This window comes from Bombus flavifrons, chromosome 12 (assembly GCF_040668555.2).
Source record: "Bombus flavifrons isolate JBK064 chromosome 12, iyBomFlav1_principal, whole genome shotgun sequence".
Classification (NCBI taxonomy): Eukaryota; Metazoa; Arthropoda; class Insecta; order Hymenoptera; family Apidae; genus Bombus; species Bombus flavifrons.
Window position 1 is genome coordinate 12,330,426 of NC_138453.1, and position 14,464 is coordinate 12,344,889.

Genomic DNA, 14,464 nt, shown 5'->3' on the forward strand with positions numbered 1-14,464 from the left:
TTGTTCTAGCAAGAAAATTTTGAGCATAATCTCTCACTATAAATAATAATTCGATGTCATGCCGTATATTAAGAAATATGATCCGCTCTGGTTTAGCTCGTTTCACGTTTGAATTTTATTTAAAATAGGGTGGTTTTTATTGAATTAAAATAAATTTATTTCGATGATTTTAAGCTTCGCGTGTTTTAAATATTTCTTTTATAATCCTGCTTTAGTAATAACGGGCAGCTGCAATTGTTCGAAATATGCCAAATAAATGTATTTTATTATAGTAATTTAGGAATCCGTGAGTAAAAACGAACCCGTAAAACGTATTCAAGTTGTCCGTGCTATAGTTATTAAGATATTCTTCTCGAATAGATTTCGACGTGTCATAAGACTTTAGAAATGGACGTTGAACCCAAAAGAAGAACGATTGTCCCACATACAGTTGTGGATCGATCAGCGTTTGCGCGATTTCACGAGGCACTTTCGCTACCGAATCCTCAATTTAGTCAGGCTGTTCGTGGTCATTCTTTTTAATTACCCTCGAGCGACTTCCAGGGGACGGGATCTAACCGTGTTAACCCCACATTGGATGGTTCCTTTGACACAACAGGTATAGGACATGTACGTCGTGTCGTCATTGCCTTTAATTCACGTACGCTTGCCGCTTTCTGAACGGTTAACCAGACGGGGTAAGAGAGAGAGAGGATGGAGGGTTTTAATAAATTTTGCACGAGAGTTCACCCTCTACCTCTATTCCTATTAAGATGTATATATTCTTGCTCGTGTAAAGCGTACCTTGTCCGGGTAAAGGGACGTATTGGAGGGTCAACTTTTTATCACGAGCAACCGTTCAGGCGCGATCCGTGGCCTGCAAATTCAATATTTGCACGTTTATTTTCTCGTTCGTTTTCGAGGAAATTTGTCGAACGGGCAATTGATTGTCGACGATTCCCGCTTGGCAGACGTTTAAGGATCCATGAAATTTCGTATCGAGTGATTAGTGGTGTCATTCTCAAAAGTTATTTGGCAATTTTCACATTTTTACATTGACATACTTCTATATTAAATGTTAAATTTATCACGCAGTCGACAGAAAAGGCCAACGATAGTCTAGTAATCATTTTACGCACACTGCGAATATATTGGCGCGTAATTTATTCTTAAAAACGCACCGGATCTCTGTCCGATCGCGTCTCTCGCACCGCATCGAAGGCAATAAGAGTGTGAATAGCAGGCGGCTGAAAAATAAACCGTATTTATGCCTCGTTTCATTTGCTGTACCATGAATTCTTGCACCATCCTTGTCTCTTATCTTCGCTTTGGCCATTTCATCTACAGTTTAATACCCACTTTACCACCTTTAAAATGTTCTGCTCCCGCGCAGACTATTACCAAAGGGTGCGGAACACCGATATCGAAACTACTCGTTAATGGTTAACGTTATTTCTTATCCTCACCCCTTCCTGGAAATATATATAATTTTGCTTTTTGTCACGTTATCCCATCGTAATTAAAAGACTTCGAGACAGGGATCTAATAAATCCTGTAACTCACGTTGTCTTTCCGCCCTGATTCTCGCCAGATCACTTTAATCCCCTTCTCCTCCTCCTCCTCCTCCTCCTCTTGTGCATCTACCCTATAGTCACCCTCTTTCCCGTTTCTTTCACACTCTCCCTCGTTCATCCTGCCTTCGGTTCTCCCTTCCATTTTTTGTCTTTTTATTTTTATCCTCTGTATTTCTGTCGTTATATGATGTTCCGTCTACGGTAACTTTTTTTTTACCCTCCTTCTTTCTTCCTTCCTCTTTTACTTTCCTTCCAACGAACACGGTTGCATCATCGTTCTCCTATGTCCGAAGTGTCCATGGAAATTGCTGCTGCTGTTTTAGAGGGACGATTTGCTCTCTGTTAGAGGACGTAAATCTAGAACGTTGGAAGGAAAGGTATTCTTTTAATAATCGAATCGGATCGACCGAAGTACCGTGTTAAATGGAGGATATATACACCATAGGCCAAAAACTTTCTACCAATACTTTGAATAATAGAAATATTAAAAGAACGTTGCGATCGTATATTTGGGAGAAAACAATATAAAATTATGTGTATCGCAACTCGACGTTTAGCTGCTTTCGCGTTTTCCCTTGAATTCCTTTCTGTCTTTTCCGTTTGTCCTTCGTTTAAATTCACCACCTTGTTCCATCGCATTCACGCTTCGCTCTAGGTATTTTATGAATACAAAAACTGCGGATACATTCTGATTCAGGGTACAAGAATTTTATTTTCTTTGTTCCTTTCGTGCATTCTCCCCTTGCCTCGTTCTTTCACATTAGTTCTTCACAGGCCATTTGTAATTCTTTCTTCTTTTTTGTAAGAGACGAAATGAATTTTATTATTTTTCTATCTTTCACGCGTTTCTTTTTTCCCCGTTTCGTTTCTCTTCTTTCCTTCTTTCGCGAAAAAAGTGGTATGGCCGTGTACAACGAAAATCCAGAAATATCATTCTCAAAATACCGTACGATCACGAAACGATGGAAATTCCGATGATGTTTCATATGCATCGATTTGATACGAATCACTCGTCGTGAACCAAATTTCTCTAATATCTGTAACGTCAGCCGTACGAACTCCAACTATAATTGAAAAATCACAACGCGATATTTCGTCCCCTTTGTTTCTTTCCATTCTTTCGCAATTCATACGTTTCTCCTTTCGCTTCGTTCTTTTCTTTTCTTCGTTCTGCATTTAGCGACCGTTTTCTCTCTGTCCTCCTCTCTTTCCGTTTCTCTGGCCTCCCTTTCGAGCTCTTTCACGCGTATAGGTATGTACGCCATGTTCAATTTTATGAGGGGAAACATATACGGCGAGCCGACGGGCGACGTTTAATAAAGGCGTGGGTGTGTGCGCTAGGGGTGCTAGTTAGCACGGCGCTCGGCGCCGGCGACGACGTCGCCGTCTGGACGCCTATGGCCTCCTCTCAACGTCCTACACCGACGTAGACATAGACGTAGATGTAGACGACGACGACGACAACCTCGTCTCACTCACTTGAGGCACGTAGTGACACAAAGTGGTCGTTCTTTAAAAATCCGGCAGACGTCTCGGTGATTTGAAATAATATCAGCGCCAAGACGCTCAGCGTCGTTGCGTTTCGCTTTTTCATCGACGACGTTCTTACGCCCACCGATATGTAATGACAATTTTTTGGCTGTAACGCAACTTCCGAATTAGATTTGAAAGAGGATCTTCGATAAATATACGTCCGATAAAGCCAACTATCCATTTTAAACTGTAAACTGTAAATCAGAGGCGGAAGAGCATTTAGCAGTCGCCTCGGCAAATTAATTTCCATTGCTCACCTTCCACCCCGTCGTTTTTATCATCTTCGAAATCCAATATTTTCCACATTTTTGCCCAACTATTTTCTCGATAAACATTGGCCGCACACCCATGTAAAATGACATTTTCACCGGGTGCGTTCCTTTTTATTTTACAATTTAAAAACGGATGCGTCATGTCGCGACGAATCGAAGAGAAAGCGCGATCGGTTGTTTATGTCGTTGTCGTTCGCGCACACACGATTTCCATGTGTTTCCGTCACGGTGTGTCGCGTCACGTCAGTCCAGGCAATTTTGATCCGTTACGTTCTCGCGTTAAAACGCGCAAATTGCACAGCAGTTCTCGCCATGTTACGTCTCATTTAGATAAACGCTTGTCACGTTGATTAAAGCGTGCCGCTCGAAAAAATACGGTTTCACGATTATTATTAATTATGACCGTGTGCGCGCGCGCGCGCGTTTATGTTCAGCAATTAGAAATCGCGACTAGCATTCTCTGCAAGTCGACACAGGACGAACATTAAGAATAACAAGATACTTTTAAGGTAGCGACATTCGTAGGAAGCACGATTTCTCGAAGATTTAAAGTTCTGGCTTCGAGAGTCAGGATTTGAAATTTTTTAGTTTACGGATTGGGAAAAAGAAAATTACAGGAGGAAGATGAAGCAAAAATTGAAGCCGTTTGAACCGTTTTGAAAGGTGAAAAAAACTGTCGATAAAAAGAGAAAATCACGAAGTAACACGACTTTTCACGAGAACAATTTCTAGCCGACCCAAAAGTCATTTACGTGTTTGCTAATTGCAGGTATAATACGTACTCGCGTTCGACTCACGGTGATGACTTTTATATTTCGCGATTGGCCTCGATCGCTTCGAGAGGAGTCAGCGATAAAGCGATTTTATGGAAACCTTGGCGCAGTCTTATGGAACGAAGTGATACACGCACACGTTGAGACTTTACTAGTCGCCGGTAATGAGCCTGAGAGGGTGAACAAACGAGTGTAGCTCGGTATGATTCGGGTTAGCATTCGAAGAACGAGACTCTTCCCTTTCCTCTTCATCCTCTTTCAATTTCTAGCTCTTCCTACGTTGCTTTCTCCTCTCTTTCCCCCTTATTCCTTTCCTCCGATTCTCCTTCTCAACAATTCCTCGCTCTTCTCTTCCATCAAACTCACTTCGTTTTTCCTATTTCGTTCTGGTTTTCGATTAGTGCTATTACTTTGTGTATTATTTCTCGTTGCCCCTTTGCTTCGATTATTCCGTATACCGACTGTATGCGTTTCAGCGTATTTAGCGGCCAGTAAAAGCCTTAATGAAAAGGATCTCGAGTCGACGAGACAGTAAAATCGGCGTTATATCGACGCTGAAGATGAGAGAAAGAAAAAGAGTCGAACGAACGCAATTTATCGTACAATCATATAAACGGCTCGTTGATCGTTCCTAGCTACGATCTTGCGATCGATAAAACTTCCGATTGAAATCGTTTCGCCATTCGATTCTCGTAACTCGGATCGTGGTGCGATATGAAACATACGGTTAATTTGTATCCCTACCGATATAAAACAACTAATTTCAGAAGCTCCTTATTTTCAGCTTTTATAAATTAGGAATCTATAAAGTAGGAATTTTTCTTATTACGTACGGACGTATACTAATGATAAAACGTATTGGGTCGTAACTGCCGAATTAGATCGAAACGATATCATGGATAGTGAGGTTTTAGTCGATGGTAAAGCTGTCGTATGACGTACCTAATCGTCGTCGATTGGGTATCGGCATGGTGGTGGTTAATTTATTGCTGCTTTGTTTATAGTTTCGCACTTTCGGGAATCCACATCTCTGCGTTATTAAACCTCGAAACGAAGTATATCGTACATTTTCGCAGATTAAAAATTATTACGCGATTCTCCAAATAAGATACTTGGAACGACAGATCCTCTCGAAGAACGAAATGTTTCTTGGAAGAAACCACAAGGGGAAGAAAAACGAACGATACCCATCTACGCAAACTACATGGAACCGGTGATGATCGATATGGTGGCCCTTTCGATCGACCATTATAACAGACGTAGAACGACGAGGACAATGTCTGTCAACTATAATTTCTCCACAGACGTTTTTATACACGGCACGTGTGGGCGCGCGCGTTTAACGCTGTGTTCCCATCGTTCATTAAGTTAACGATCCATCGTTAACCTCACCTTTATTGGATGCGTTCGATGCGCTTCGTGGATGGGGCGAGGGGGAAGGCAGAACGAAAGGTAGAAAGAGAGAAAGGGAGAGAAAATACAACGTTTCCGAGCGTTCGACCCGCCGCGGTCGTTTCTGACGCCATATGACCGTGGTGTTTTGAGACGACCATGCCATCCATTTCAGGGATAGTACGCCATTCTACCGGGTTATGTAATACAGAGTTTAAGCATTTTCCCCGTATCGAAAGCACTCGGTATTGCATCCTGTCGTGCATGTGTTCGTACGTGTTTTTTATTTTCTCGAGACGCGCCTCGTAAAACTGTATTGGCGCGAAATCTGTTGCTCGATGTCCGAGAAACGCGAGCTAACTTGCTATTAACGACCGTTCATTCGAGAGTCTTTACGTTACGTTAACGTTGGATAATTGGAAATGTCTTTTATAGAATTTTAGGGATATTGGAAACCTACGTTTCTCATATTTCGCGACAATTTCCAAGATACCTCGAAGTAACTTTTTGCTAGAAAATTCGTTAACTTTCTGTGCGAAATGCGAACGAAGAGCGTTAGGGCAAAGTTTCGGAATGGGCCAACCCTGGATGAGGCTAAATTCCACATTTTCGGTGTAATAAGTGTTTGCAGAAGCATCGTTGAAAAGAGGAAGAGCGGAGGCATGCCGGAAGATGCTGAAGTCGCGACGAAAAAAAAGAGAGACGCGGTACGTGGATGTTGGCGTACGAACGAGGAAACAGATAGCGAGGAGAAAAGTATTTCATCCTTCTTTCAGGGCCTTTCCCTGCCGGATCCTTGCCAAGTCTGGTCCGGGTATTACCTCCTTTGAATCTACCACGAACAAGCCTTGGTCTTTAAGATGCTCGGCTGGGGTTAGGTTAGTAATTTGCGGATTATACGGCCAAAAGGAGGGCCTGACAGGAGATTGGTAGGGCAGGATGGAGAGTTTCAGGGAAGTGTTGGAAGCCGCGGCCTGAGAATTGAATGTTGAGAATCGAAGGACTAGAGGGGAAAAGCGTATATGGAAGAGAAATGGCCGTGGTTATGAGAATTTTTACCGTAATATTCGTTTCAACGTGTCTCCGATCCACTTAAAGTTTGAAACTATGCTAAATAAAGCGACGATTATTTGTCTCCGAACGACGATGGAAGGAGGTAGTGGAGACACGAAACAACCCTAGTATTGCTACGCGAAAGGCTGCGAGAGACAGAACGAAACGAGATAACGCAAATAGAAAGGTTGCTTCAACGATAGAACATCTCCTCATCTGTAATTTTCTTCGTTTTTTTCTCTCGTGTTTCTCACGCCGACATCTCCGAGATCGGTGTCCTCGTAGTTTAAGTTCATCGAGTTCGTCCGACGATGCGTCGCAACGAAAACTTTTCTGTGAACTTTTTCATTTCGACGACCCTGAAATCTGTCATTTAACCGGGCAAGGAGAGCAGAGTATTAGCTTTGACAGCAAAGTACGTCGTAATATTTCTTTTTCTTTCCTCGCGTAATCAGTCTGACTTTGTTTCCTAATGATTCTTCACTGATTAAAGAAACTCTAAGCAAGTAGAATGCTGCTCTGCTATGTCGTAATTTGTACCATGGTTTTTGCTTGATAGCTGTTATTTTCATAAATTGCTGTACATTCGGCAACTTGCATAATTTCTATCGCTCCTTCGTAAAAATAAATATGAAAGGGACTGAGATTATATTATAATTGTTTGATAAGTCTACATACGAGTTACGAGTAGTCTTACCGAAAACTAAATAGACAAGTATCATTCACTCAATAGACAAGTAATGGTTCAACCATTTAACGAATCTTGCGATTATTTCGGCATACGATCAAATTAAAAAAACCAGCGAGCGTTTCGCGTTCGTAGAAGTCTTGCTTCTATGCAAAAATATGACGAGCGTTTGTCTTCTTAATTATTCCTGCCAGACTATTCTCCGAGAAACACTCGCTATCGAGCATTCGCGCAGTCGTAACACGTACACAGGTATATACGAACGAGGACAAGCCGCGAATAAACCGCAGAAATTTATCGCGGCAAGCAACACGGTGCCTTAATCATCTGTCGCGTGGTCGTGCAACGAAGAAGTTAATTGACTTAAAGGCTGAATTACTAGAGGGTTAGTTCGGAGCTAGAACTGCCGTCGGAGGTTTGCCGGGCAAATTTATCTCTCGTGCATACACGCACGTGCCTTCGTTTTCGCGCGCGTCTTGCCCTTCGAGTTTCGAAGCCTAAACACAGAAATATTTCCAATGCGATGACAAGTCGATGAAGCTTCGGAAATCAGAATCACGCGGGGAAATCGTCTGAAGGTAATGCGCGGTTTCTTATCGACACTTTTCTCTCTGGCAAAGGAATTATCGCGAGAAAAATATTTTCAGGAACAATTTTGCCACTCTGCTAGTTTTCCATGACTAACTTTGAAACAACTATATTTCGGAGGGTTGAAATATCTTCGATTTTCAGCCTCACTGCAACGAGGGGAAATAGTAGCGGGCTGAAAGATGACGAAATAAAAATTGAGACGTGCATTAACCCGCAGCAGGACTCGAGTAATTTCGTCCTGGGTTATTCCTCGGATATTGCTACGTAAATAGATCGCATTTGGAGGCACTCAGCTCACAGCGTGAGGCCATTTCGAAACAAACGAAAAAGCCGCGGGATACAGAACCGACGTTACAAGCTTTCTCACCAAGTGTGTACAAGAATGACACGAGGGAATAAAGCGAGAAGAAGCCATCGATTTTTTATTAACGAGAGAGAAAGAAGGCGAGAACGAAGGCGATCGAGTAGCTCCGAAGTGGAGTAGACGCTGGATGGCGGATCGAGTAATCGAAAAATTAAGTTATTTCGATAACGTCCGTATATCGAAGGCCGAATCCCCGTGCTGCGACATCACAAATCACTTATTTCCAAGTTATTGCGTGTTTTCTCTCTCTTTGCCGATGGCGAGAAGTAGTTTGGAAGTTAATTCGATGGTTCGTGCAGGATCAGAAAGGATAATCATCCAGGTATTGAAAAATAAATAAAAATCGCATTTCGTTCGCATCGTTGACTTATACGTATCTGCAGAAAAACTAGATTGCTCCGTTTTCGTTGCAAATGCGTCGACATTTAACTAATATAGAAAACGAAGAATCCATTCGTCAACCTGATTCTACGTAAATTCATTCCTAAGAGAACCTCGTTCCCTTTCAGTCGTTGAAACCTCAACGAAGCTTTCTAAGTTCCTCTCTCGTCCCTTTTTTCCGAGAGGTATCACCGCTTAAAATTATCATACAACATAATTACCTCAAAGGATAGAGGGTAAAACGCGTTAAAACACTCTGACGGCGAGAGCAAAGTCACGATGGCCCTTTTAATTTCTCTGCTCAGCAAATTTTCCATCCGCTCACCCTTTTTCAGTGTCACACCCCTGGAAAAAAGGGACGTCGCGAGCACGCGAGTAGAAACAGCGGTCGTATCACGCGAAATGAAAGTCTCCTTCCGTGAGTTTAATTAGAGCGTGCTGAAATATCGGCACGACCGAATACCAGCAAGATGATCGCAACGGATTGCGGTGTGACGCATGGTGCAACGCGGATAGATTTCCAGAGTCGAATCCCGCGAAAAATGAAGCGCGCACCGCGTGAAAACGATTTGTTCGACTTACTTTTTTTATTAGAAGCCGCCGTCATACAGATTCTATCGCCGTTCTCGCTCGCTACAGGGCCTTTCATCCAGCATTTTTCATCGTTGGTCGCGCGATCGTATAGTGATGACGATTGTATAATCGTATACGTATACAGTATGTACCTGTCTCTCAGTCTGTAACGTTTCGAACACGTTTGAACACGTAGCTACGTAATAAAAGAGCGAGGCATCCATTTTAAGGATTGTAACGTCGCTTTTACAGGACGTTTCAAGGCCATTTCACGATTAAATAGATAAAAGTACAATACGCTCTCCTCGATATCATACGATTTTTGGTCCAAACAGTTTTTCCTCTCGTTCGTATCTTTTCCCGATATTTGGGCGTTTCAAGTTAAACAGAACGTATCGTATAGTAGAGCGAAAAATCTGTACTTAGAAGCTTTATATATTCAAAGCTGGAGAATCTTTTATTCGTAATCCTATAATAAATTGACAGAGAGCTTTTATGATTTTAATATTTAAAACGATTAGTTTTATTATTTCGTTCTAATATCCAAAATACGAATAGAATTGTCTAAAAAAAGGTTTGTTTAAACGCTAATTTAAACGAACTTTTCACGAAGCAGGTTTAGATTATATCGTATTGCGTTCCCTGTTGGTGAAGCATTTACGATTTTATCGGCCGATTCGTTCGTCGTGAATGATAAATGTTTATGGTTGACTGTGGGGTGGATAGTATAACCGTGAGACTGAATTTGACGAGCCTCTAACCTAAAATGAATGGGATATACCGTGTGTTTGTTAGAAATGGAATACATATACGCGTTGGAAAGGTGGCAGTTTTTAAAAGATGCCGAAGAAAAAAAAAAGAACAGAATTAAAACGATGTTGCGTAATTGTAGAATTTTTCATCGGGTACGCGACTTAACGTAAATACATTGAGATTTCCATTTTTCAGCTCGAAATTTTAGCAGCGATAATTATTTAAATATCTGTTGCATACCTGCGAAGATACCGAGCGGTTAGTGATTGCGCAAAGTTACGTTACATACGTAATATCCGACGAATGTGCATAATTAGCAGAAATAGCATCGTTATTTCGTGTTCGATATCGAGATTAGAATTATGTATTAATTATAATATATACGAATTATAATTAATTATAATATAAAATAGACATTGAACCCTTTCCCGAGGCCTGAAAGCGAACGCATTTTTAACGTAGAGATCGAAATCACGGTTAACACGGAAAGAAATAAAAAAAAGCACGAATGTTTAAGTACTTCGTATAATTATCCACTTAAAGTAACCGTATTATGGTCTAGAAATTATTTACAGAAGTCCTCGACGAGAGGTCTAAACGAGATATCCGATTAAAACGAAACTTTATATCCATACTTGATTCAAGTTTCACATGTGTAGGCTGTGCACATTTAAATAATAATACGCATAAATCAAGATCTTATAGCATGATTAATTCAACTTTAACGAGACAGATAATTAGAATGTGTATCGTCGAATTATTTTAATGCAATAGTAATGATCGAAATAATTAGCTTATCTGAGGCTAATTATCGAGCCTGCTGCGTGTAGCTTCTAGCTAGCGAGCTATTCCCTCCCTTGAATGATAATGCATTGAAATTTGAGGCGGGTACGTTTTAACTCTATTATTAATTCGGTTGGGACCGAGGTATGCACACGATCGTCCCTATGCCGCGTAGCCACGTTACTTTACGCGCTAATTATTATAAACGCGAATTAAATTCCTGGAATCAAGATTTCAGATAACGCGTGACGAATCATTCGTTGCTGGCAATTTTTTCGATAATTTGTTGTTTCATCTTGAAAGTGAATCTTTATAGCGTAGGGATTCAGCGATTCGTTCGACGTTACTATGTTATTTTAGTCTTAGTATCTCTATTGCCGTTATCCTTCGGTATCGCTACAGATCAACTAAACCGTTCGGATATTTACGAACGATAGCATGTATTTCTGCACTTTGATATCGCTACACGTAGTCGACTACCATTGGAATCGAATTTCGGTAGTTGTGCACGGCATAAGCAATCAGTTAGATAGGGTCTGTGGTCGTGAAAAATCTAAGTCTCACGTGAGGTAGTAGGAAGATCGTCATGAGGGGGTTAAAAGGGCCGAACGGTTCACGCGCTGACTCCAACTACTAGCTGCCTCTGCCTATTGAATATTCAAAGCCCAAGTTCCCGCTGCTGGGTAATTATAACGACATTACCGTTACTTGTACCTTGGCTGCGACGCGGAACCGACTTGATATCGGCGAATTAGCGCTGTACGGGCTAATAATTTTGAAAATATTAGCCTGGCCAGTGAGTCGGAGGATGTGAATCGAACCTTGGGAGGCGTATCCGCTCAGGGCAATAACTATCGCCGAGCTATTAATGTGTTTTCTTAAGGATCGCACGGCCGTGTAATAGGGACTTTCGCGTTTGAATTTCCAAAACGTTCTTGCCAAAGTATTATCGGTATCGGTAAAATGTGTTACGGTAACGTCGTTAACCAACCCTAGGAGTGAAACCTAGGATCGTCAAACTTGTGGAAACAATGGTTTTTACGGTATTCGTATTACGTTGTATTTCGAGATATCTTGGGACAAAATGATCGCTCGTAAACTGCTTTGCAAAACTTTCGTCCCTTCTTCGAGATACTCGATAGAGAAGAATTACATTGACAGACCATCGACCGATCGCTCGGTCGCATCGTTCCATCGAGGTCGCGGATCATTAGAACAAACGAGATCTCTACTCGCGACAACCGCCGCGTATCTATATATGCGCGAAAAAATTAAATTACAATCGGCACGCCGAGGCGGTCGGTGTCATCTGTTGCTCGAGCGTGCCGCCAACAAGTGGTACAGGCCGAAATTTAAGGGGTCGAGAAAACTCGGCTAGTCCTCCCCTCGCGTTCCATCGCTGCGAGCTTGCCCTCCTTTCGACATACCCTTCCCCCGTTCCCCCTTCAACACACACACACAAAGATACGTACGTACATGCCTACATACATAGGTATGGGTGTATACATAGACGAAGTAGAGCGGGTTCGGAGCCGGGATGGCTCTCACGCTTCCTGCCTTTAATTGTGTTCCGGAAAGAGATCCTCTCGGACTGGATATCCGGGCCGGTGTAATGACCCGCGAGCAGGAACAGCGGAAAAAGGAGCAGCAGAAGGCACGTTCGATATCCTCGGCACGCTCGTGTACGTACGTACGAGTTCGTGGACGTGGTACGCTCTTGGAATCATGATCGACTCGATTCGCTAGAACGTGTTGACTGTTTAGTGTAATGAGCTTGCTGGGGAGATGAGCGACGTGTGATCAAAACCTGGATATACGGAGTGTATAGTCAGTCGATGAAAGCGATACGAGCGAGGTCGTCAAATTAATCGGGTATTAAGGATTGCGCGGTAATTTCGTGAATCGGAACAGAAATCTAGCACATGCAGGATGTTTTATGAGAAGGATCTTTATCGACTACGACGCAGTTATCGGGTCGTATATTTAAAATCACGTACCTTTCGTTCAGAGTAGCAGTTGACTTTGCAGTCGAATCTTTTATATGAAAGACGTGAAATCATTGGATAAAACGTATACAATTTAAGTTTTATTATCGTACCAAAACTATAAAAGTGTAATCCGATATCTAGCGTTGAACGTATGCATACGGTGAATTTCAAAACATCGTCATTCGCTTTTTCTATCGGTTGTTTCCAACTGACCGTAACTGCAATTTTTTTTCCATCTAATCTTCGCGTCAGTCAAAAAATAAATCGCGTCAAACAATTCTGCATACAACATGGTGTAATTTTTTTTTTGTCGGCGAAAGGATAAAAAAAAAAAAAAATAAAAACGAGGAGAAAATGAACGAAAAATACAGTGTGACAAACGTCGCGTCGATCGATTCCGGTGATCGGGCACGAATCACGCGCGGAAAGCTTAATCGATTCGGCCGGAAATCACCGGCTCGATGCGAAGTCTCGCGCGTAAAATTCAGTCGCGTTAATCATAACGTCACGAGCATCCATCCCGATAGAGACTGACAAAGCACGTACACGCGCGTCCACGCGCGCTTAATGAATCCCCTTGTGCTCGATGTGTTCGGGCGAAAAGCACGCAAAATACACGACACGCACGCGAAACACACGACAACGCGCGCGTACACGCGCCAACAGACCTGGGCTGTTGCTGGCATCCGCTTGGTGCCACGCTTCGGACACTTTATGATATCGTGAAATAGCCATCTCGTACAGAAACGTTTCTGTAACTCGATCGCGACGAAGAGTTCAACGATTGCGAGAATATTTTTTCGAAAGCTCGTAGAATTTTCCGAAGAAAAAATCAATGTTTATAACAATGGCATTTCTATTTTGACACGAGTCGGAATCAAGGTCTCGTTTGAAACGTTCGACGGTAAAGCAAAGTTACATCCGACTATGTCTCTGGTTGAAATTGGACTGGTTTCGTACGATAAATACTCGATAAAAATGCTCGTGCTCAGAGACGGATTTGCCCAGCGTAGAACGTTTATTGATCCAGCCAGGATGTCCTATAATAGCGACGAATGCTCATAGAGACTGTTTCAAGAATCAGTCTCGTGTCCCGTTTAAATTTGTATCAGCGTATTAACCGCAAGTTACGAAGTCACTTCCAGTACTTAGCGAGTGAAACGTGCCTGGTCAAGTAATTCAATTGGTGGCACCGGGGAGCAACTGCTACTTTGATTAACCGAGAATCGGAATACCTATACTTTACTCTACAAATACTCCAAATGAAATTGTAGGATAAAGTGCGTTCAATACAGATTTTCACAGTTAAGCGTTTATAAGATTAACTGAAAATTACTTTGAAGAACTCGTGACATAGAGCGGGGTATCTCGTCGCGTCTAAATTGTTTCCACCGCTACCGAAGATAAGAAAAAACGTCGAATTGTAAGAGAAGTTGGAGTCGTTTCAAGAAATCTGGTAATGATGAAAAATGTTATTCTGAACTACAGCACGATATTACAGAGAATAGATGCTGATATACGAATTATTTGAATGTCATTCCGAGTTGAATAGGTTGTCTGATCATTGATCGACTTATTTCATTTTACTGCAGTGTCGTTCTGATTGCGTCAGAATCTATATATTTTCAGACATTTCATCATCGCTGTTTTTATATCTATCGACTTCTCCATTGCGCTTGCTTAGGTGAAATCATGCCGAGTAATTCTTACGCGTGAACCGTATCTAGTGTTTCCCTCGTATCGAGGCATGCTATGACTCACGCAATA